Source organism: Apodemus sylvaticus, chromosome 11 (genome assembly GCF_947179515.1).
Source record: "Apodemus sylvaticus chromosome 11, mApoSyl1.1, whole genome shotgun sequence".
Lineage (NCBI taxonomy): Eukaryota > Metazoa > Chordata > Mammalia > Rodentia > Muridae > Apodemus > Apodemus sylvaticus.
Window position 1 is genome coordinate 74,042,010 of NC_067482.1, and position 21,685 is coordinate 74,063,694.

The 21,685-nt window shown below is 50.3% G+C and overlaps 1 protein-coding gene across 10 annotated transcripts in view; it reads right to left on the minus strand.

Moving 5' to 3' along the window:
• Jakmip1 (janus kinase and microtubule interacting protein 1) overlaps positions 1-21,685 on the minus strand; it is a 118,088-nt gene that overhangs the window by 89,318 nt on the left and 7,085 nt on the right. For 3 of the 10 annotated variants that reach the window (XM_052199777.1, XM_052199786.1, XM_052199783.1), the window contains exon 1: positions 7,678-7,877. The exons of 1 other annotated variant lie outside the window; for it this stretch is intronic. The gene's annotated coding sequence lies outside the window, so the exon portion shown is untranslated. Of the gene's footprint in view, positions 1-5,413; positions 5,568-7,677; positions 7,878-8,286; positions 8,480-8,687; positions 8,804-14,028; positions 14,123-14,720; positions 14,804-21,685 lie in introns of those variants that run through there. 6 more of the 10 variants (XM_052199778.1, XM_052199782.1, XM_052199776.1 and 3 more) reach the window with 6 other exon arrangements.

Consider the following 21,685-nt stretch of genomic DNA (forward strand, 5'->3'; position numbering starts at 1 on the left):
CTGTACAGACACTCAAGAGCTGAACAGCACCTGAATTTACCATTAATAAGCAAGAACAGAAAAGTAGATACTGCACGACTATCCACAGGCTCCCAGAGGACCATAATCACTCCTCCTTGGAACGAGACTCATACACAAACATATGCACACATACGTCACCACAAGTCCCAGCTCCCGTGTCTGAAAAGCAAGCCCTGGAAAACACTGCAGTGTCTCTGTGCTCTACAGCCTCAAGGCTAGAGTGCTCCATGCCATCTATGGTGGTGGAGTGGGAGACCGTTTGGAAAGCTGTTCAGAGAGAAGGCCATTGTTGAATCTATTAGCTAGAAAGCCAGCCCCCAGCCGCACATCCTGCCAACCTTTCCTTTTCCTCTAGGGGCAGTGACCTGTCTCTTGGCACTGAATAATGATCTGCGCATGACTAATATGGTCCAGTTAAAAAAAAAAAAAAACAAAAAACAAAAAAACAAACAGTATCCCCCATGAGAAATGACGGGCCACGAAAGAGCACACAGCAGGCCCACATACAAACCCAGGTTGCTCCGGCCCTGGCGTGGGCACCTTTCCACCATGTCAGAGGTCACCTGTTCTGAACTCTGTAGAGGAGAGAGGTCCTGCCCTGGACCATTCATCAGCAGCATTGTGCCAGCCCAGCCCACACAGATCACTGATGTCAGGGCATTGGAGCCTCAGAATGGCCGAGCTCCCCAAAGTGACCTGTTCCCTCTGTCCTTGGGGCTCAGGGCTCTACAACTTGCTCCAAGGGCTAGAAGAGGTGTGTGAGGAGAAAGCCACCCTCGTGGGAGGTTCTGCTCCAGTGGCTATCTCACCCAGGTCACCTCCCAAACCCTTCACTTGCCCCTTCTCCACCCCTCCCCCACTCTGTCCCACTGCCTATCCCCAGCCCACCCAGACACAGTATAGATGGAGTGAGGGCAGCTGCTGCTCCTGGCACTTGAGAACCAGCAGGTGAGAGGGCTCCCAATGATTGCACAGGGTCAGGTTCTGGACTCCCTAGAAGAGGCAAATTTTCACCTAGTCTCCTGGGAGGTTTACCAGGGTCACGGGGACAAAGGAAGAAAGAAGGAACCTAGTGCCCACACCCTTTGAGATGAGCAGGAATACAGCTAATCCCGCAGGCACGCTGCCATCAGCATCCAAGCTGCTGTGGCCTCTCAGCCTGCTCCTGAGCCTCATTCCATGTGGCTGCAGACACAGTGAGGAATGTGGTTCAGAGCTGGGGAGGGGGGTCTCCTCCAGCCCCACAGCTGACCTCATCAAATCTGTCATCAGCCATCTCCACCCCATGGTGGCTAGAACCCTTTACTCTCTCCAACATGCTGTACACACATCCTTTCAGTTTAGTGGACCAGGGAAGAGAACTCTGGCCCTCCAGACAACAGGCAGCAATTGCTTTTCTGGGCAGAGCCTTTGGCTGTCATAGGGTTGGCTTCCTTAGCAAATTGTGCAGGGTGGTGGGTGTCCAAGGACACAGGATGATGTCATTTTTTCCCCATGGGCCAATGCCACTTGTTATGATGTCACTAGAGCTGCCATTGCTGCTGTGATGTAAGTCCTGCCCAGACCCATATGAAATATTCAGTATGCACATGTTATCAAAAACGTTGAAGAAAAATGTCGAGGAAAATGAAAATCTGAAAAGAGAAGTCCAGCACAGACATTCTAAAAATGGCGCCATCCCTACAGAGGGAGAGAAAGTCAGACGCTCCTGTTTTCATGCCAGTGCTGGGTCCCAAGGAACCAACAGAAAGGAATGTGGAGGATAGCTCTTCAAACATTCAACATCTTAGAGACATGACGGGGACGCCACAGGATGAACCAGGGGACACAGCAGCCATGGGCCTAGGATATTCCTGCCCCCAAGGACACTGATAAACTTCAAAAGCTACAAAACATTTTCTAGAACAGTAAATGAACTTCCCATCCTGACATGTGGAGGGAATGCTGCCCCCGTTTCTCCACAGCTGCCTCCCCCGCCCATGAAGATGCATTTCTGTGCAGAATGCCTATTTTTATGAATCTCTTTAAAGTCACAGACATGTGACTTCCCATCCTGAGCACTGTGACTTTGATCTTAAGACCAAAGATGATATAAAATCGCAAAACAGTCACACACCCCCACCGCCATGTCAGTGGGCTTCACATCTGTGAGTTCAGTCAGCCATGGATGAGAAATATTTTTAACTGCATCTACACTGACACACATAAACTTTTCCTTTTTACTTGCTGAAAAAATAAAAATCAGGGTTAGAGCAAGAGTTTTTGCACAGGCTTCCACATCATCAAATGTCACCTAAAACAAGAGACAGCTAAAAGGCTCAGGGGGGATGTACGTGGATTTCATCAAGCATATCCCCATTTGAAGAATCGTGAGGTTTCAGTACCTGGTGAGACTGGTCCCCTGCAGACACTGAAGGGCAGCCAGGACAATGACGATTACCAATGCTAGAAGCCCCTCCATTGACAATAGATACTCTTGTCACCACCCAAGTGTCACAACAATGTCCCACCCAGCCTCAGAGCAGTTGTACAGAGAGTCTATCTGTCAGTGCCACCCCCTAGCCACAAACTCCCCCAGAATAGCTAAGTGGGCACACGGAATACAATGACACATGGAGAATAGCCAGTACCCTCAGGTGACATGTGGCCTTTGATAAATGAGGAGAAGCGTAACATTGCGATCCCGGCTGATGCCAGCTTCCATGGTCAAGAAATCAGAAGCCACGAGCCGTTGGGCAGGCGGCCTCTATCCCTGGGGAGTGGAAGTATGGCTCAGGCCCCAGCACAGAAGAGCCAGGAACTTGGCCCCACATCTCTGGACCATCTGGGTTACCGTGGAAGGTCACAGTGCTGCCACAGGCCTCGGTTTCCACATCTGCAAAGCATCAGAACTCTCTCACACCCTCTTGGAGAACAGCTAAACCCTCTCTCAGGACTAATAAGATGGTTCACCAGGTAAAAGCACTTGTCTCACAAGCCTGATAAATGATGTTCCATTCCTGGAACCCAGGAGAACTAACTCTCAAATGTCCCATATGTCACCTGCACATATGTGTTGTGGCACAGGTGCTTACTCATATGAATTCATTGCCCTCCAACCTACACACACACATACACACAGATATACATATACACATATGCACACACACACACATACACACAGATATACGCACACATTCACATACACACAGTCACATGCACACATGCACACACACAGATATACACATACACATATGCACACACACAGATATACACATACACATATGCACACACAGAGATATACACATACACATATGCACACACACACACACACACACACACACACACCTAATAAAATAAATGCACTTTCAGGTCACTCTAGACACTCCTAAAGAGATCTTCCTACTCATCCCTGTCTCTCTTCCTGGGTCCAAAGTGCTTTCCACTAAACCTTGACACCCAGTCAGGTGGCTGTAGTGTTTTTTTGTCACCCTGCTCCACTATTCCCTTGCTTCTTCTTCCTACAATTTCATCGAGGAAGCCGCCTGTCCCCTGAACCACTGGGAATCACACTGAGTTCTGACCCAGTGTCCCCTGACCTAAGCAGGGGACCTACACTGTCTCTGTGCATCAGAAGACAGATACAGTCACTCACTGTGCCTGGCCCACCCACTTCCCTGAGAGCAGAACCGAATTCCAGGCCTGGAGAAGGACCCTTGGCCCCTATTACATGTCCTCTTAAACTGTCCTTGGATGCTACAGTGAGCAAGCGCTGGGCAGCGACACTGACAGGAAGGACACTTGTTCTGCAAAGGACGCCTGAGCCCAGGAAGGTTCAGAGGGACAGAGGTACTTGTCCAAAGTCACATAGCTCATTCCAATGATCTCATGATCACGGACCTCATGATCAAACCATGGCACAGGCATGGGAGCCCCAGAGCAAGCACCCTGGTGCCATCGTCCCCTCTGCAGAGCCACTGGTGCCACTGTCCCCTCGGCAGAGCCGCTGGCAGTGCTATCGCTCAAGTAAATAACTCCCCACCCATACTCACACAGGCAAGCCTTATTAAATGAACATGGAGGGAGGGAGGGAGAAAGGAAGGAAGGAAGGGAGGGAGGGAAGGATGGAGAGAGAGAAGGGAGAGAGGGGGGAAAGGGAGAGGGAGAAGGAGAAAGAAAGAGAGAACAACATCAAGGATATGGACAAAATTAAATCCTTACACACAGCTGGTAGGAATGTAAACTAGTCCACACCACGGTGGAAATCAGTTTCTCAAAAGAACTCAAACTATGTTTCCCATATAATCCATACACCACTCCTGGCATGTATTCAAAGAAACCCCTCAGCAGGCCACAGAGCTCCTTACACACCCATGTCTACCGCAGCACTTCACAACAGCCCGAGTGTCCACCAACATGGGAACAGGTTTTTAAATGTGTCTATCTACACAAACCTGGGCTTTCTTTCAGCCACAGAGAGCAAGGTTCTGTCGTTGGCAGGAAAATGGGTGCACATGGACAGGATCACATTAAGCAAATTAAATCAGTCTCAGAACAACAAGTTGTCTTTCTTACGCGTTATCTTTCTCATTTGTAGTTCACAGACTTTGCATGGTACCTGAAGATGTATACAGGACATCAAAGTAGAACTAAAGCTGCTTAGAGACAAAGAAGTCTGGGGGGGAGCGGGAGGGGGGGGGGGCGGAGAGAGAAGGAAGGAAGAGCGAGGGCACGCTGACCATGCAGTAGCTACGTGTACGGCAGCGTCTTTATGGGACACGGCACCTTGTACATTGAACACACAATGAAATAATTTTCAAGTATGTATTTAGCAACAACAACAAAAAGCGCCACCTCTCTAAGTGTGAGCTTTCTTCACACAGCCCCAGAGAGCACCAAACAGAAGAAAAGAGCAGGGGGAGCCCAGGTTGATGTAGGTTGTTTTCTTCTTTGCAATATTATGATTAATTCTATCATTCTGAATCTTCACAGTACACTATGGCTTGAGGGTAAGACACAGACAGACAGATACACACACACACACACACACACACACATGCATGCATACATGCACAGGCACACACGTTTGCTAGCCAATGGTGCTGTTTTGGAAGGCTGTGAAATCCAGGGAGGTGGGACCCAGCCAGAGGAAGTGGGTCATTAGAGCACGAGCTACAACTCGGCCCTCCCTCCAAGAGCTCTCAGCTTCCTGAGGGCCTGAGGGGTGAGCAGTTGCTTCACACACTTACTGCAGAGCAGCACCTCCATGCCTTCCCTGACATGACGGCTAGAAGATTGGGAGCCTCCCCCCAGGATGAATGGCACCCTGTTCATCCAGATGAGCCATGCACCAGAGTGGGGAGGACGGAAGGGGGAGAGGAGGGGCAGAGAGTGATCCCAGGTGAGGACTCACCCTGCAAGGTCAGCCTCGGACGAGCGGCCTCCTCTGTGCCCCGGCAGATGAACACTGCCCCAGCACACCTCCCTGAGCACACATGCAGCCAGCTACCAGGGTGTGGCTCTCTGCCACACCTGCAGAAGACTGCCCTCAGCACAGACAATCCTCCACTTAAAGGAACAGGTGCTTCGGGAGAAAGTCACACAGTGCCCACCTCAGGTCTCTCAAGGCCACTGCCCTCCGGGAAGGCCACTGCCCTCCGGGAAGCAGATGTGGCCCCCAGCAGGACAGAGACACATAGCAGTGTGTCACAAAGTTTGCAGACTGACCACAGAGTCAGTTTTAGAAAGCCTTAACAAAATGGAGGCAGGCATCTTTGAAGGGAGGAACCTCCTGCACCTGTACCTCACCAAAAAAAAAAAAACCCACACCCCAAAATAAGAAGTATCACAAAGACTCTTCACAGCTAAGACCACTTCTATGAGGGTGTCTTTCCAGTAACAGCCAGTCCTAATGCAGCCCATAGGTAGCCAAGATCCTCTTCCCAGCAACACCCGGGGCGCAGCTCACTGCGCACTGTGCCCTAGAGTGTCAACAGAGACTGAGGGACAACAGATCACTACAAGGTTTGAACTTTACCACAAGTTCAAAATGGAGCCACCCCGAGGCGTATGCCTGGCAAGAAAAATCCCTCACACTTCAGAGCTGTGCCTCCAGGATCGAGGTGGAGGTCGGCCTGACGGAGATGGAGGAGAGATAAAAGGAAGTGTCTTTGGTGTGGTAAGATGCTATTTGAGACAAGCCACAGGTATGAATAAGAAAGACAAGACCTACAGCCCAAGCAGAGAACTCGTGAAGCAAGTAAATGAAACAGAGGATTCCTAAAGCATTATGGCTGTGTTGGCATCCTCAGCTAGTTTTCAACCTCTGTGTCCCCCCACGAACCACTTCTCAGAGTGCGGAAGCAGAGCTGTGTCCCATCACCTGGACTCACTCAGCACAAGGCAGCAAAGCCAGACTATACCAGCTCCAACAGAGGAGACTCTGAGGCAGGAAGGTGACCCCTGAAGGAGCCACAAACCCAGCATGTAAGCTCACGCCTCCCAAACAGCAGGGCCCCTTATCTGGTGTCCCCAGTGGGTGAGCCTGGACACAGTAAAAATGGCTACTGGCAACAGAAAGAAGTGGTCCCTAATTGTAAAATAGCCAGTGGAACACAGGCCTGTTGGCCTGCCTGAGGAGCACTCACTCTGTCAGCACTGTGAAGCCACACAGGAACTTTGGGTGGGAAAGAAATGATGGACAGATATCAATCAAGGCTACCAAGCAAAAAAGTAGTTAGGAAACGCTGCAATAAATTAACAGGTTCCAGAATTGGGACTTTGAAGAAAGGCCATCTGATCCATTCCTCACACTCCTAGGCTCCACCCTACAGTTACCTAGCAACAGCCAGGTGTGCCTGACTCACTATAAAAGGGGAAGCTTGCCCCCCTGCTCTTCTTTTCTCTTGCTCTTGCCCCTTACCCTCTTTCCCTTCCCTACCCCCTTCTCTCTCCACGTGCTCACAGTCCGCCCTCTACTCCTCTCCTCCCCTCCCCTCCCCTCTCTCCCTCCTCTCTGTCCCTCTCCCTCTCCCTCTCTTTCTCTGCTTCCTCTGTCTCTACTCCTCAACTCCCCTCCCATGTCGTAAATAAACTCTATTCTATACTACGCCATCTGTATGCTGGTCCCTCGCGGGGAAGGGATGGCCCAGCAGGGTCCGCAGAGACACCCTCTTCCCCCACACCTTTCTGCGACGCACCTCCACCAAACATATCCCTGGCCTCTCTCTTTTTATAAAACGCTCGCCACATAGATGGACATCAAGTCAACAGGAATGTATCTAACTCCTAAATACACTCTAAAGCAGGATTTGCACACATACCTTTCCACCCTCTCACCCTCAACCCCCTGTACTGTTTCTACCAACATCTCACCCATACTTGGCTAGTCATGGCTACCCCAGGAAGCTAACGTGGACCCGGAGGCCCTGAAACCCTCGGGCTTCCATGCATGCAGAATGAAAGAAAAGGAGCCAAGAACTCGGTCCAGACTTAGGGTCAAGTCCCAGCTCCAGCCCTTACTGTGGCCTTTATCGAGGGTGTCACCTCAGAGTCCTGGCACTGTCGGATGGGTGAAGGTATCAGCCCTAAGCAAAGCCACCCTGGCAGGACAGAGTGACGCGAAGAACACTCACCCCCATACCAGCGACCCCCGTGGCCTCCAGAGCCACTACCTACATCAGGGCCTGGTCCTCTGGGCCACCTGGGTGTCCGGCTCCACCAGCCTCGGGGCCCTGCTCGCTGCACCTCGTAGGCCATCTGCCTCCTACTCCCTGCCGGGCCACTCAACCTCAGAGGCAATTTTAAATAGAAAACGAAGTCAATGAATTCTAACAGTCCTAACATACTAATCCTACTTCCGGTATCTACAACCTGACTTCCGGTCTGACTTTGGCAGTCAGAAGTATCGCTCTCAACCCTGTCTCCCGGGTCACGCCCCTTTCTCTGCTCTCTGTCCCCGCCCTTCCAGAAGAAAAAAAAATCCCTGGGGGCTGATCATTCAGTGTGGCACATACCCACACTGAATAATGAAATAAACGTAAAAAAGCCCATCCTTGATGTTTTGTAATATGTCTCTGTCTCTCTGTTTCCTCTCTCTCTCTCTCTCTCTCTCTCTCTCTCTCTCTCTCTCTCTCTCCCCCCCTCTTCCCTCCCCATGTGTGTGTGTGTGTGTGTGTGTGTGTCTGTGTGTGTGTGTCTGTGTGTCTGCGTGTATGTCTCCATTCCTCCACTCTTTCCCCTTCGGTCTCTCTCTCTCTCTCTAATTGGAACACCTGACCACCTTACCTTCAGAAAAGCAGCATTTCCTATCATAGTTACAAGGGTGGTTTCACCACCTCCAGGACTGGACTGTGGTCACTGAAACCATGCACTGGCCATCAATTCTCTCTCCAGGACAGAGATTCTCTCTGCCCCAACGCACACAAATAACCAACAGGCAGGAAGCCTGTTGAAGAGCCAAGTTCACCTCAGCACAGCACGTTCTCAGGAAACAATAGAACCAGGCGGGTGTTCTAAAAGGTGCTTCTCAGACCTTTTTACCCTTTGTTGTGAAATGGAATCTTATCCCGCTCTTCCTGGGAACGCCCTGGTCTCCCAGCCACCTTCCTTAGATCCGCCTGAAGCTTTGCAGGGTACAGAGAGAAGCAAGGCCCCTCACTCAGGGGCCCAGACTCCTTAGCTCTCACCTTTCAGTGACTGTCACATCCCAGTGTCTTGCTTCCTCTGGGCATAGTGGTTGAGAGGCTGAGGAGGAAGCTACAGCACCTGCTGCAGGGTGCACTCAGTAAATGCCACAGCAGGGCAGCAGGTGGGTGCAAGAAAACAGGAAGACTGAACTCCAGCAGACGACCAGGCCCATCCTTCGTGGCCTGCCTCTTCCACCTTCCTGACACCCCAATAGGTACCGCGGGACTGGAAAGAGCAACAGAAACACACACACACACCCCACGAAAACTGGACTCTCACTTCCCAACCATATCATCTGCAAAAGGAGACCTTTTTGCCAGAGAGCATGTGAGGATAGAGCTCAAGATGGCGCTAAGTCAGGCTACGCACATCTCAGGGCATCACTGCTGCCTCCAGACTCAGGAGCTGCAGCTAAAACAGGCCGGTGCCAGTCAGTGTTCACAAGCAAGCAGTCCTCATCACAGCCCATCCACTAGGCCCCCTGGTCGAACAAGCAACAGTATCCTTGGCATTGGACCGATAAGGAAACTTGCTGAAGACAGAGAGCTTTAAGTCAGGAAGGAAACCCCAGGCACTCCCCAGCTGCGGAAAGGGCTGCCTGTTTTCTTCCCTACTCTTCGGAGCAGCAGAGAGCAGCCATGCTCCTGGAAGACGCCAAGAACACACTCAGAGCTGAGCAACCAGGCTCCTTCCTGCACGCCCAGCTACAGCATCCAAGAACAAAGCACGGTGACAAAACCAAACACCACCCAGGCATTCCCACAAAACCGAAATCCCAGAATATTTGACACTGCGCTCCCAGTATACTCAGACTTTTCGATTTTCCACCACAAACACAATTTCTGATTTAAAAAAAAAAAAAAAACTCCTGCTGCTCTGAATATGTTAAGATATTCTGAAACACATTCAGAGACCAGATCTGATTGTCACTAGAGTTGTTTATTGGCACTCAGGAGAGTGCAGGGTGCTTCCCTCCCAACACTCTGCCTGGGAACTACTCTTTGTCCTTCAGATTCTCACGTATGAGCTTACCAGGGGCTGAAAAGGAGAGATGGAGGGAGAAATGGGTGATATATACTCTGCAAGAAAAACTCAGTGCCGGAATCTGTATCCTCCTCTCTTTAGACAAAACCCAGTACAAATAAAGAAATATGTGCCAACTAGTAACGGCCACCGCTTCTGCAGCTCCTGATGAGTACCAGGAACTGTTGTGAAGACAATTGCTGCTCTGAAGCCTGTGGTATAGCTCTGCCCAAACCACGACAGCCCTCCTCAGTAGATACAGTGCTAACTGATAAAGCCTGGAGTTCAGTTCTCAGTAACCCACAAAAAAAAAAAAAAAAAGGAGCGTGCATGAGGGCCCTCCTGCAATCCCAGCAGGAGCGCCAGAGATGGGAGGTGCGACAGAGCAAGATGGCTACTCAGACTGGTTGACATGGCAAGCTCCAGGTTCAGAGACCTTTTGCTAATATGTAAGGAGGAGAGCGATCAAGGAAGGAAGGCAAATGATGCCATCTTGGGGTGGGGTCCACGGGTACACAGACTTATATATGCACGCACACACATGTGAACACAACTTTGAATATGCATCCATGATAAAAAAAAAACTAAAAAGATCAAAGAAATAACTGTCTGCTAGTAACCCAGCAGGAAGGGTGAAGTCCTCAGACAATACATTTAGCAAGTAGTACAGCCTCAGGGTATGGCCTTATTGTCTTTTGTCCCTACCTGTTCAGGGGTGTGACTTCTAGGGGCAATTTATTATGCTAGGCCCTGAGGCTAGAACCACAAGGTTGCTGCCAGGTCCATCAGAGATAAGGTCAAGCTAACTCCATTCATAAGACAAAGAGCCCAAAGAGTCCCAGCCTTCCAGCAAGTCTGAGGGTGGGTGGCCGCCCCTTCTGAGACAGTGTAAAACCTTGTGTGTGTGTGTGTGTGTGTGTGTGTGTGTGTGTGTGTGTGTGTGTGTGTGTGTGTGGTGGAGGGTAACTGATACATCATTTTAGTGCTCTGAACTTCTTGGAGAAAGACCTCTTTTTCTTATTTTGCAGGGACGAATTCAACCTCAGATGGACTGTAAGAATTTGCTAATCTCTCCACCAGAATGCAAAGCCTGCCTCTGGGCAGACTGACTGCAGCACCCAAGAATCCCTTATTAGTGAGACTGGATCCTTAAAAGGTCTCCCCAGAGGCTCAAGCCTCCTGTTGTTTCTACACCAACTCTGCTGCAGTTGAGTAGAGAGGCCAAGAGGAAACACCCCCCACCCCCAGAACCAGTAGGTGAGGGCCACCCCTGAGAATGGGTAGGAACAGTCGTGAGGGCCAAGCAAAGAATAACTTCTTTCTGTGGTTTCCACATCCTTTCCACGCTCATTGTGGCTTGACATGCACAGAGCACTCCGCAATGCGCACCTGCTGTGTGCACAGACTGGCTAAGAGCCATGCCGGGGACCCAGAGGGAGGGGACCCAGAGGTCACTGGGGTCATGGTTTTTCTCTACAAGCTCCAGGAAGTGAGGTTGAGGGGGATGGGATGGGGAGGGAGGGACTTGGAGCTCCAAGAGTGGGGTGCTCAGCACACTGGGGGGGGGGGTGGTGACTCACCAGCTCAGCAGGGAGTGGAGGAGATCATCTGCAGAATCCCTCACAGTCCCAATCCTAGGGTGGGCATCCTGATGCCACCCCCAGCCCCCAACACAAATACAGTCAAGGAGCTCCCAATTCAGGAGGGAACGCACCATAGAAAGGCCAGGTAACACAGAGCCACAGGAGCCATGGGGACCTCTGTTATGGAGGGACACTGAAGTGGGCCTTGGCTGTGGTAAATGAGAATCTACAGAGACAGGTACAAGAGGAGCCTAAGGGAGGTGAGAGGCGCAGGCAGAGGGACCAGGAAGGGTGTGGCAGGGGAAGGGCACAGCAGCAGACCGGACAAAGGTGGGGTCTGGGTGAGGTTAGAGATGGCAGGGAGCTCCCTAGTGGAGGACAGCGGGGATTCCCAAAGTTCATATGCTATGTCCCTAGCAGGGTCATATGGTATGATGAGGCAGGGTCTTCGTATTAGAAAAGTCACGTCAGGACAAAAGAGAGCTTGCTTTGACACCATAGTAGGGCACAGAAGAACACTGCAACCCACAAGAGGACCTCACCAAACCAGACCAGCCCAGAACCTTGACCTCAGACTACACAGCCTGTGACACAGTGAGAAGCAATCTCTGCTGGGAGTCCCAGCCTCTGGAGTTGTTAAGAGTGGCCCAAGTGATAACCAACTCAAGCAGGGAGCGTGTGTCCCTTCAAGAGGCCACACAGGCAGTGACAGGAGTCTGTGTTTCACATCTATTGTGGGAGCCCTTGGCAGCAGGTATGAGTTTCATGAATATGTTCCCCTGTCTCAGTTCATTTATTCAACTTTCCAAATGTTCCCTATAAATCCAGAGTTACTCCAGTGGAGAAAGATCCTCAAACATTCCAGGAGACATAGGACCCTGCTGTTTCAGATACTTTAGAGAAACATAGCTCCTGGCCTCATCAGTCAATAGTGGGCCTGGAGTCTCCCAAGCTTGATGCTTGAAGGTTTGGGGCAGAAGAGCTAACAATGATACTGACACATTTGTGACAGCCCACGGACACAAGTCAGATGGAGGAGAGGAGCCAACGTCTGAAACGAGCAAGATATTCAGCACTCAGGACACAGAGCCCCAAACCCAGATGCATGAAGTCTCAGGCACGTCTTGAAGATGCTGGAGGCTGGGAGAGTGAGCCTGACAGGCCCTGTCTGGTTTTATTTTGTTCTAGGCTGCCCAGTGAGTGCTTACTTACCGTCATGCTGTCTTGGGTACAGCCCTCCCATCCGTCTTGGGAAGAAATCTGAGCCTGCAGAGCTTATAGATGTTGCCAGTTGCAGGAACATTGGGCATTTGTCACTACACAGGATATTTCCATAGCAACAGCCAAGCCTGCTGCTGCCAATCAGCATGCCACAGGCTGCTCTGACAAACATGGTCTCCCAGACTTCTTTTCCAAATGTTGAATTCATCAAAGTAAAATAGTCTTCAAGAGAAAACCAGTGTTGGCAGAGATAAAGAGCGGAACTTGACACCACCGCTCCCCTGTTTTGTTTAAGAACAAGATGGTTTAGCTGTGTGTGTGTGTGTGTGTGTGTGTGTGTGTGTGTGTGTGTGTGTGTGTGTAATGATGTGGAGGATGGAGAAATGGCTCAGTGGGTAACACAGCCCTTGCCGCACAGCATGAGAACCTGAGTTCAAATCTCCAAAGCCCTCATAAGGGTATAGGTGTGGTCTTCTGTACCTGTAACACCAGTACTATGATGGAGACTGAGACAGGAGGATTGCTGAAGCTTGCTGGAGTAGCTCCAGGTTCAGTGACAGACCTTGAAGACAGCCAATGTCCTCTGATAGCCCCACTCTGATGGCACAGATGTGCACACGGCACACACGAGGACACACACCGTACATAAACACATAAACACACACATTTTTAAAAATAATTAATTTAAAATAATTTTTTAAACACTTTATTCTGAGGATGAGGACACAGGCCAGAGAGGGATACAAGTATCACACCCTGCGCAGGGACCACTGTCCCTACTGGGTGGAAACCAGCCAGGTGCCCTGCCCTTCGCAAAACATCACCAAGAGGCTGTGTACAAGCCAAACCCAGATCCTCTGGGACCTCCTCCCAAGACCCTGGTCTACAGTTTTCACCCCTCACTCAGCCTTCCCTCCTCTCCCAGATGTATGGCCACCCGGTCATCCCATTCAGGGAGAGCAAAGTGGAAGAGCCAGGCCTTCTTCCTTCTTCAAGAAGGTACCAGAAGCCAAGTATACTGTGCCTAGAGCACCAGTCTGAAGGTAGTGCCTATGTGCACAGGAAGGCCTCTGCACCCTGACCGTCTGCACCCTCTGCACCCTCTGCACCCTCTGCACCCTACACCCTGCACCCAGCCAAGATCCTCAGGCCACCCTCAGAATCAGCAAGGGAGAACAGAAATTCCTACATGCAGAGGAACCTGTCAAGCACTTTAGAAAAAAAACAAAAACAGAAGACACCCCTGCTCTCTAGTTCTCCAGTAGGAGCACCTATCAGAAGAAGTCCCAAAAGGACTAAAGAGGAAGGCTGCTCAGAGGCAGGGGCCCAGAGGATATGAGGTCACGAAATGCTTCCGGAGCTACTATTGCCACAGCTTTATCTTCTCACTACATAAGCTCTCTAGAAGGGTTCCTTGAAGCCCATGATCCGTACCTTTACCCAGGCTGGGATCAATGTTCCTATTAACGCTTCACTGACGGTATGTCTAGACTACAAACACACACCGCATTACCTCAGTGCAGGAGGCCACCTTCCAATCCTTTTGTGCAATAAGAGGGCGCAGCAGCAGTAGCGGCTCCGCCCTCAGAGCAGTCACATCAGCGATGAAGAGGCAGGCAGACAGAGCCAAGCATCCACTAGGGTGGGTGGAGCCTGAGAAGAGGCCTCGGAAGGGAAGGTCAAGTGAGCTGGGGAGGATCCTGAGTCCCAAGGAAGGCAGGACAGTGGTAGGTGTGGGGGTATCAGCGCTCGGGGGCAAAAAGAATGACCTCAGATTGGTTATGGACAAGATCAGCAGGCAGGGAGGGAAGGGAAAGGCTGACAGACAGGAAGGGACAGGGGACAAGCTGGGAAACTTTCCATAGAAGACCAGAACAAACCAGCCAGGGAGTAAGAGGTAGGAAGGATTGTAAGCGAGTGAAAGAAAGGAAAAGAGGGGCCTTGGACAGGGCCCAGGAAGAACTCTGCGCCCTCTACTGACCTCTGCTAGTGCCTGTTACAGCGAGTGGTTTTACAGTGTTGCTCGAGTGTCCCTATCCTTGTCAGCTTCTGTCCAGTCGTTCTGTCCATTAACAGGAATACTGCTCTCAGCCCTCATCAGAGAACATTGTTTTCACAACTACAGTTAATGAAGGACTCACGGCCAGAGTGCTGAGAACATGTGACTGTAGCTCTAAAAAAAATTAACATCTGTAGTACGCCTACCTCTACCTCCGGGAACGTGGCCAAAAGGTGCTGGAGAACATGCCAGTGTCTTTGGGGCATGATGGGACCAATGTGCTCAGGGGATTGCCTGCACAAGATCGAGCCAGTCAACATTTGGCATGGATGGGGCGGGGCTGTTGAGGCTCCGCCCACAGCTAAAGAGCTATTGGTAGCCATTGCTGCTGGGGAAGGGAAGAGTCTTTTTTATTTTTTCTTCAGGGACATGGCCCCTGGTAGGTTACCGTGTTCCAGTGGATGGCCCCACACCCGTGTACATGCATACAGGCGGCAGCATAACTGGATTCCGTGAGTTACAAGAAAAAAAGAAGAGACTAAAGTGGGGAGGGGCTGTTGGGGAGGGGGAGGGGGCAGTCCAGGAGGAAGAAGAACAGGGAATTCATATAACTAAAATACATGGTATTCATATGTGAAATTCTCAAAGAATAAAAACATGCTCAAAAATCAGAAAATTTTAAAAGGAGTGGGATATTGAGTGGAGGGTGTACCTCAGTAGAACACTGTCTAGTCTGCTTGAGAGCCTGGGTCTCACGCCAGTGTGTGGGGGGAAACAAAGTGTGTGACTATCATTGTTGTATACTCCCCTTCCCTTTGGGGTTTTGCTCGTGGATTGTGGTGCTATGTTGTTAAATGAGAGCATGCTTACAATTGCTAATCAGTCCTGTGGAATCGATCCATTTTTATACTTATAAAATGTTAGGTGTCCTGAGTTAGACTACCACCCTCCAGCATGTGGGAAAGAAATTCCTCTTCTTTACAAGCTCCCTACCTAAGGCGTTTTGTCACAATAGACCAGGCAGAGTAAGACAGCACAGTGATTATTTTATTTTAAAGTCTATTCTGTTTGATATCCACACAGCTACTCTAGTTTTCTCTGGGTTTCTAGTCCCATCCTTCTGCATCTGTTTATACCCCTGGATTAAAAATGTGTCTCATGGGGCAGTGCTGTGCTCCAAGGGCTTATGTTCCCAGATATAAGTCAGACATGCACCTGCTAAAACCTAACAAATGTGATGGTCTGTGGTGGGACAGGGAGGTGATGGGTGCAGAGCTTCACCCACAAATGTGGTCAGACCCACAGCATGGCAGCCCTTCCTGACAGAGGACTCAGCAGGAAACCTGCTAGCTACAGGGAAGCAGGGCCTCACCAGACACTGAATATGTAGGTGTCCCGAGTTAGACTACCACCCTCCAGCATGTGTGAAAGAAATTCCTCTTCTTCACAAGCTCCCTACCTAAGGCGTTTTGTCACAGTAGACCAGGCGGAGTAAGACAGCACAGAGTTGGATCGCATGCTTTATCCATTCTGAAAACGTCTATCTTTTGATTGGGTTGTTCACATATTTCTGTTTAACGGTGTCATTGAAGTGACTGGATTTGCCTCTGCCACTTTGCCTTTTTTCTCCTTTATTATTAATAATTTTATATGTGCATATAATTTTGCATCAAGCTTACCCTCATTCACTTCTCTACAGCTCCTCCCCTACCCCACCAACCATGTTTCCCTCTCAAACTGGTGAGCTCTGTCTTTATTAAACCCACTGAGTCCACTCAGTGCTGCCTATACGTGCTTGGATATAAGCATGGGCAGACCCGTGCCCCTCATCCCTAAATGAAACTGGCTGGACTCTCCCGCACCCAGGGCTTTCATCTTTCTGTTCCTCTGTTCCCCTTTACTGCTTTCATTTGCATTAAGTGGAGCAGGTACTGCACTCAGCACAGAATGCGGGAGCAGAGGGTTTCAGAGTTATTTCTGTTTAATGTAGACAGACGATTTTAAGCTTCCTAAATGGCTCGCTTTTCAGATCCATCATGGTTTTTCCTCTCTGGTGCCAGTAAATGGGAAGGAGCAAATCGACCCTTCATCGAACAGCTGCATTTCAGAATGCCCTCTGCCAGCCTCCACGGCTGGGACATCTGAGGTCCTCAAGTGGATCTCCTCACCAGAAGGCACAACAGGGTCATTAGGTTTTGGGTATCTCCTTTATGATAATATATCATGGCAGCCCAGAGTTTCAGACCAAGGCGTGGTGGCAGGGGCTGAAATGTTCAAACGTGCCTTGCTCTGGAGGACATTGGCATGGGTGCCAAGGATGCCCTAGAGCACAGAAGTGCTTTATGGAGTGAACAGGTGATGGAGACATCACCGAAAGCTCTCAGCCTGCCTCGGTGCCCGAGCAACAGCACCATTCAACCTCCTGGCTAACCTGCAAAGCCCTCATCACCATTCACCAGCAAAACCTGAAAGGGAGCTGCAACCCAGAGGCCTGGGTTGGGCTCGAGAAATCTCAATTACAACTTATTCTATGAAATGGGTAATGCTCCCCCTGTCCTCCGCTGGAGGACCCCCATTTCCCAATACCCTACAGCCACAGGGCTCATCTGTGTCACAGAGCATCTAGTGTTTGTCTTTAGCAGAGGGAGGTCTGTACCTCAGACCCTCAGGAAGCTGGCCCACGCTGAGCCACTGTGATGTTTCCAGGCATGTATACATCCCTGAAATAAATACTGTGGTAACAAATGCAGTAAAGATGCCCGACACAAAGGAGAGCTCAGACGCTTTTGCTTTTTTTTTTTTTTTTTTTTTTTTTTTTTTTTGAATTGGTAAAAAGAAGCTGTCACCACCCTGAATCTGACAGGCTCCAAACCTCACTGGAGAAGTCCAATCAAAGACAGCCTAATGTTAGCTCAGGGACACCCTGGCCCAGCAGGTCCTAAGGCACCTTGAGGAGAAACAAAATGCAGTGTGGCCTTCCACAACTACAGAGTTGGAAGAACATTTTTTTTCCTGAATACTTTCTGCCTCCATCCCATTAAAAGATGAGGGGTTTTACCCATACACCCTAGCTGCCATCTCAGGCTGATCAACAGCATGGGGGGCATTACTGTGGTATCTGGGTCTCAGGTGACTGTCACCGGAGGTTGCTACTCAGGGCACAGAGTGACCGTACCAAGGACAGATGGATTCAAGGAAATCAGGCCCGGTAATTTCAGTTTATGCCCAACCCAGATCTGACCTCATGGCAACCTGAGGCCAAAAAGGCCAAATCGAAGTCTGTAGACCTACTGAATGTTGTGTTCAAATCAGACTCTGGGATCCTGCTGTGAGTGGACAGCACTTTCCTCTGTCTTCCACGTGGCAGCCTCACAGGGAGGTACACAAGGCACTAGCAGCTACAACAAAAGTGTCTAGGGCAGTCATAAGGATGCTTGAGGCAGGGATCCTGGAGATGTGCTTGAAACTTCCTGAGAAGGGGTCACATGATGCTGTGAGGGAAGGTTCTCAGAAGGAAAGTTTGGTAATAAAGATGACCCCCAAATGAAGGTATGGCTTTGGCTGGGCAGGACCGGGCAAACAGAGAAAGCCTGCTTAGCCAGGAACAGTGGGTAGACAGTGCAGCTGACCAAAGCAAGTCCATTCCCTGTCCTAAGGATGCTCCAGGAACAGCCCCTAATCTTCATTCGTGCAATCTGTCTGTAACAACTAGGAAACATTCCCGCATAGAAGAAGAAGGCTTATAAGACTCAGGAAGTTGGAGGCTATAGAGAAGGCTCCGTAACTTAGAGTACTTGTTGCCCTTGCAGAGAATCTGAGTTAATTTCCACAAATCTACACATCTTGTGACTTACAGTCAATCATAACTCCATTTCCAGGAGATCTGATGCCCTCTTTTGACCTCCCTGAGCACCAGACATGCATAACACATGTATACATGCAGGGAAAACACTCATACATACAAAATAAAAATATTTTTAATTCCCTAGGAAGTAAATAAAACTTACAAGTCTCAGGAGGCACCTGAAATTCACAGGACTCACACCCCCCAATAAGACCCTCAATTCCACAGCCCCGCTCAATTCAATTTATGTGTGAGCCCTACTCAATTCCATCTTGATCCCTGCCAGACACTTTCTGGCAGAACTGCAAAGGAAGTCTGACCTGCTAAGTTTATGCCAAGTGCTTCCTTGGCCCCTTTCCGTACAGAGCACAAGTTCCCAGGGAGACACCGGAGCTCCCAGGGAGAAACCAACAAGAGATCATTCAATACACAGTGCCCTAACTGGCCTGGCAGAAAGTGGTAGATTAGGCACACCTGCTGAAGACAGCAGGGCCCACAGCCATGCAGGAAAGTAGTAGGAGAGATCTTAAGTTTCTAGGGTAAAATACCGTAGCCAGCTTGAGAACTAGTACCATTAGCAGAAGTGACACCAGGAGTGTCCCAACACTCTCCAGACACACCTTGGCTACAGGTGTGCTTAGTGATAAGCAACTGTGAGCCCTCCTACCCCTACCCCAGGGCACAAAGCCAAGAGGCTGTGAGCAGAAAGCCTTGCAGATGGGACCATCAGTATTCCCTGCCCCCAGCCTTCGAAAAGCCCATTTGGGCTGGTGTCAGTACCAGGTTTGTATTTTTTTATTCAAACTGTGTGCCCTATAGGTCACTCCCCTCTCCAACAAAGGCAGTCCCAGGTCCTCCAGACCTGGGGGCCCAAGCTATAGCAAGATACAGAAAGCCTGCTGAGGATAATAATTCTGTCACTGTCATCAAGCTGAACTTGTTCACAGAACAGGAAACCAAAGAGCCACAATTCTCCCTGACCCAAGGTCACACAGGCAAAAGATGCAGTTAGGATGGGAAACTGGTGGGTTTTACTACCAACACTTAGCGTCAGGGAGCTTTAACCTACAGCAGCAGGGCCCAACAGGGATACTGTCACTTCAGTTGTGTCACTAGAGCAAGCCCAGGCCTTGGGCAAGGGGGGCAGGGTGGGGGAAGGGGGAGTCTTTGGCCCCTGAGCCTCCCCCACCAGTCTGTCACCTTAAATATTCCAGCGTACACAATAAAAATTGAAAAAAGCAACAAGAGATATTAACAGTACCCAACTCCTTTTCTCCCCACACACCCATGGCTCCACTCACCCCTGGGTTTATTCACATTAGTAAGTCTGACCCCATGCCTACTGGAGTCATGTCTCAGCGCTCGGGCGCCACACTGTGGGGTGGCTGCTATACCAGCAGCTCAGCTCAGGAGGTCTCCTGGTCATCCAACACAAGCACCTGAGTTTCCAAGGCTGAGGAAACTCACTCAGTCTGAGCACCTCCAGCAGGGGCATCACAAGCCTTGTGCTGAGCTATCCTCTTATGCGTTAGCCACAGCAGTCCCAGGATAAACAAGGACGCCCTCCAGATCTCACAGAGGATGCAGAAGCCAGAAAGATGAAGCCTTGTGCTCAGAGCTAGCAAGGCAGCACTGAGAAAACTCAGTCACCCCACCTCCTTGCAGCAGCAGCAGCGGCGGTGGCAGCGAGTGCTTAGTGCACATGGACACAGCCCAGATGACTGAGAGTCACGAAAACCTAGGAACGGAGTTTCTGGATGCATGATGCTTTTCAGGGTGGGGGTGGGTGGGGGTGGACATGAGAGAGAAACAAGGTCATGTCAGTTCACGATGACTCTCAGAAGGAAACTGAACGGTGAGCGGAAAGTGGAGTTCTGACCTGCGACAGACAGCAATTTAAGATGGGAAGGAAGCCAAGGAGTCAGCCAGGGCCAGGGCAGAAGACAGCTTTCCAGAGAGCAAAGAGCAAGCAGAAATGCTCCTCACAGCAAGAGTCCGGCATGTTCCAGACACTGGCAGAGAGGCGGCTAGGGTTCCCTGCACCGTGCCAGCCGCCTCCTTTGGCCATTCTCCGGAGTCTGCACGTCCTCTCATCAGCCTCAGGGTATTCCCATGCTGCGGAGATTAGAAGCCATTAAACCGGACTCCGGTTGGATGCTCCTAGCACAGTGCTAGACATGAGGACCCATAACTATCGCAATGGTTAGCTTCATGTTCTATACATTTCCCTCAGGTTTTTTTTTTTTTTTTTTTTTTTAAAGAGGAGTCATACAGAACAGGGAAGTGGGCGGGCTGTCTCAATGGAAGATGCAGATTGTGACTTCATTACACAGTGCCCCATGCTGAAGTGCACAGGTACAGTGTCAGCCTCCAAAACAGTATTAAAGGGACACAGAAGGAGCCCTGTCATCTGTCACTGCTCACCTGACCTTTATGCCTCAGCTCTCCTGGGAAGCAGGACAGCCTTCCCATGGCACATTCCATCCCTTCCATCCCCGAAGAAAGTACCAAAGGCTCTGGACTCAGAACACTGCGAGGGAGAGGCTACAGGCCAGAAAGCTGAGCCAGCATGTCCCTGTGACCTGGAATACACAAGCACATTACCACCACAAAGCCCAGTCCCTACTGATGCACACAGAACTTCTTTCATTCCTCAAAGTGGTCCTTCAGCCAAGCCAGGGCCATGGAGAAGAGACAGCGGGCGGCCAGTGCCCAGTCCCAGGTTGCCATGGTTAGGCTGAAGTCATCAGGGCACTGAAGTGTACTGAGGGCATATCCAGGTCCTGGATAGGGGCAAGAGGCCACACTCAGGTCCCACTGAACAACACAGAATGGACCAATGTGCTGTCCCAGGAGACCACCTTGCTGCTTCTGTCTGCTGTGCAGTGACAAAACAAGGCCTTCTCCATCCTTGTGTCCGGGGAATTTGCAAGCACAAAAATCTAGTGTTCTACTCTGCTTTCTGTTGCTGTGATAAAGCACTGATCAAAAAGCAACCTGGAGCTGGCAAGGACAGGGTTTATTTCATCTTAAAGCTTACTGTCCATCATCCAGGGATGCCAGGACAGGAACTCTGCAGGGAACAGAATGACCATGGAGGAATGCTGCTTACTGGCTTGCTCCCCATGGCTTGCTCAGTCTGCTTTCTTATACATGCCTACAGTGGGCGGGCCTTCTCCCATCATACCTTACACCTCACATCAAGGCAATGCTACTTAGACCTGCCCACAGCCCAATCTGATGGAGGCAGTTCCTCAACCGATATTCTTCTCTTCCAAGGAGTGTCCAGGTCTATATCAAGCTGACAAAGCAAACTATGAGAAATGA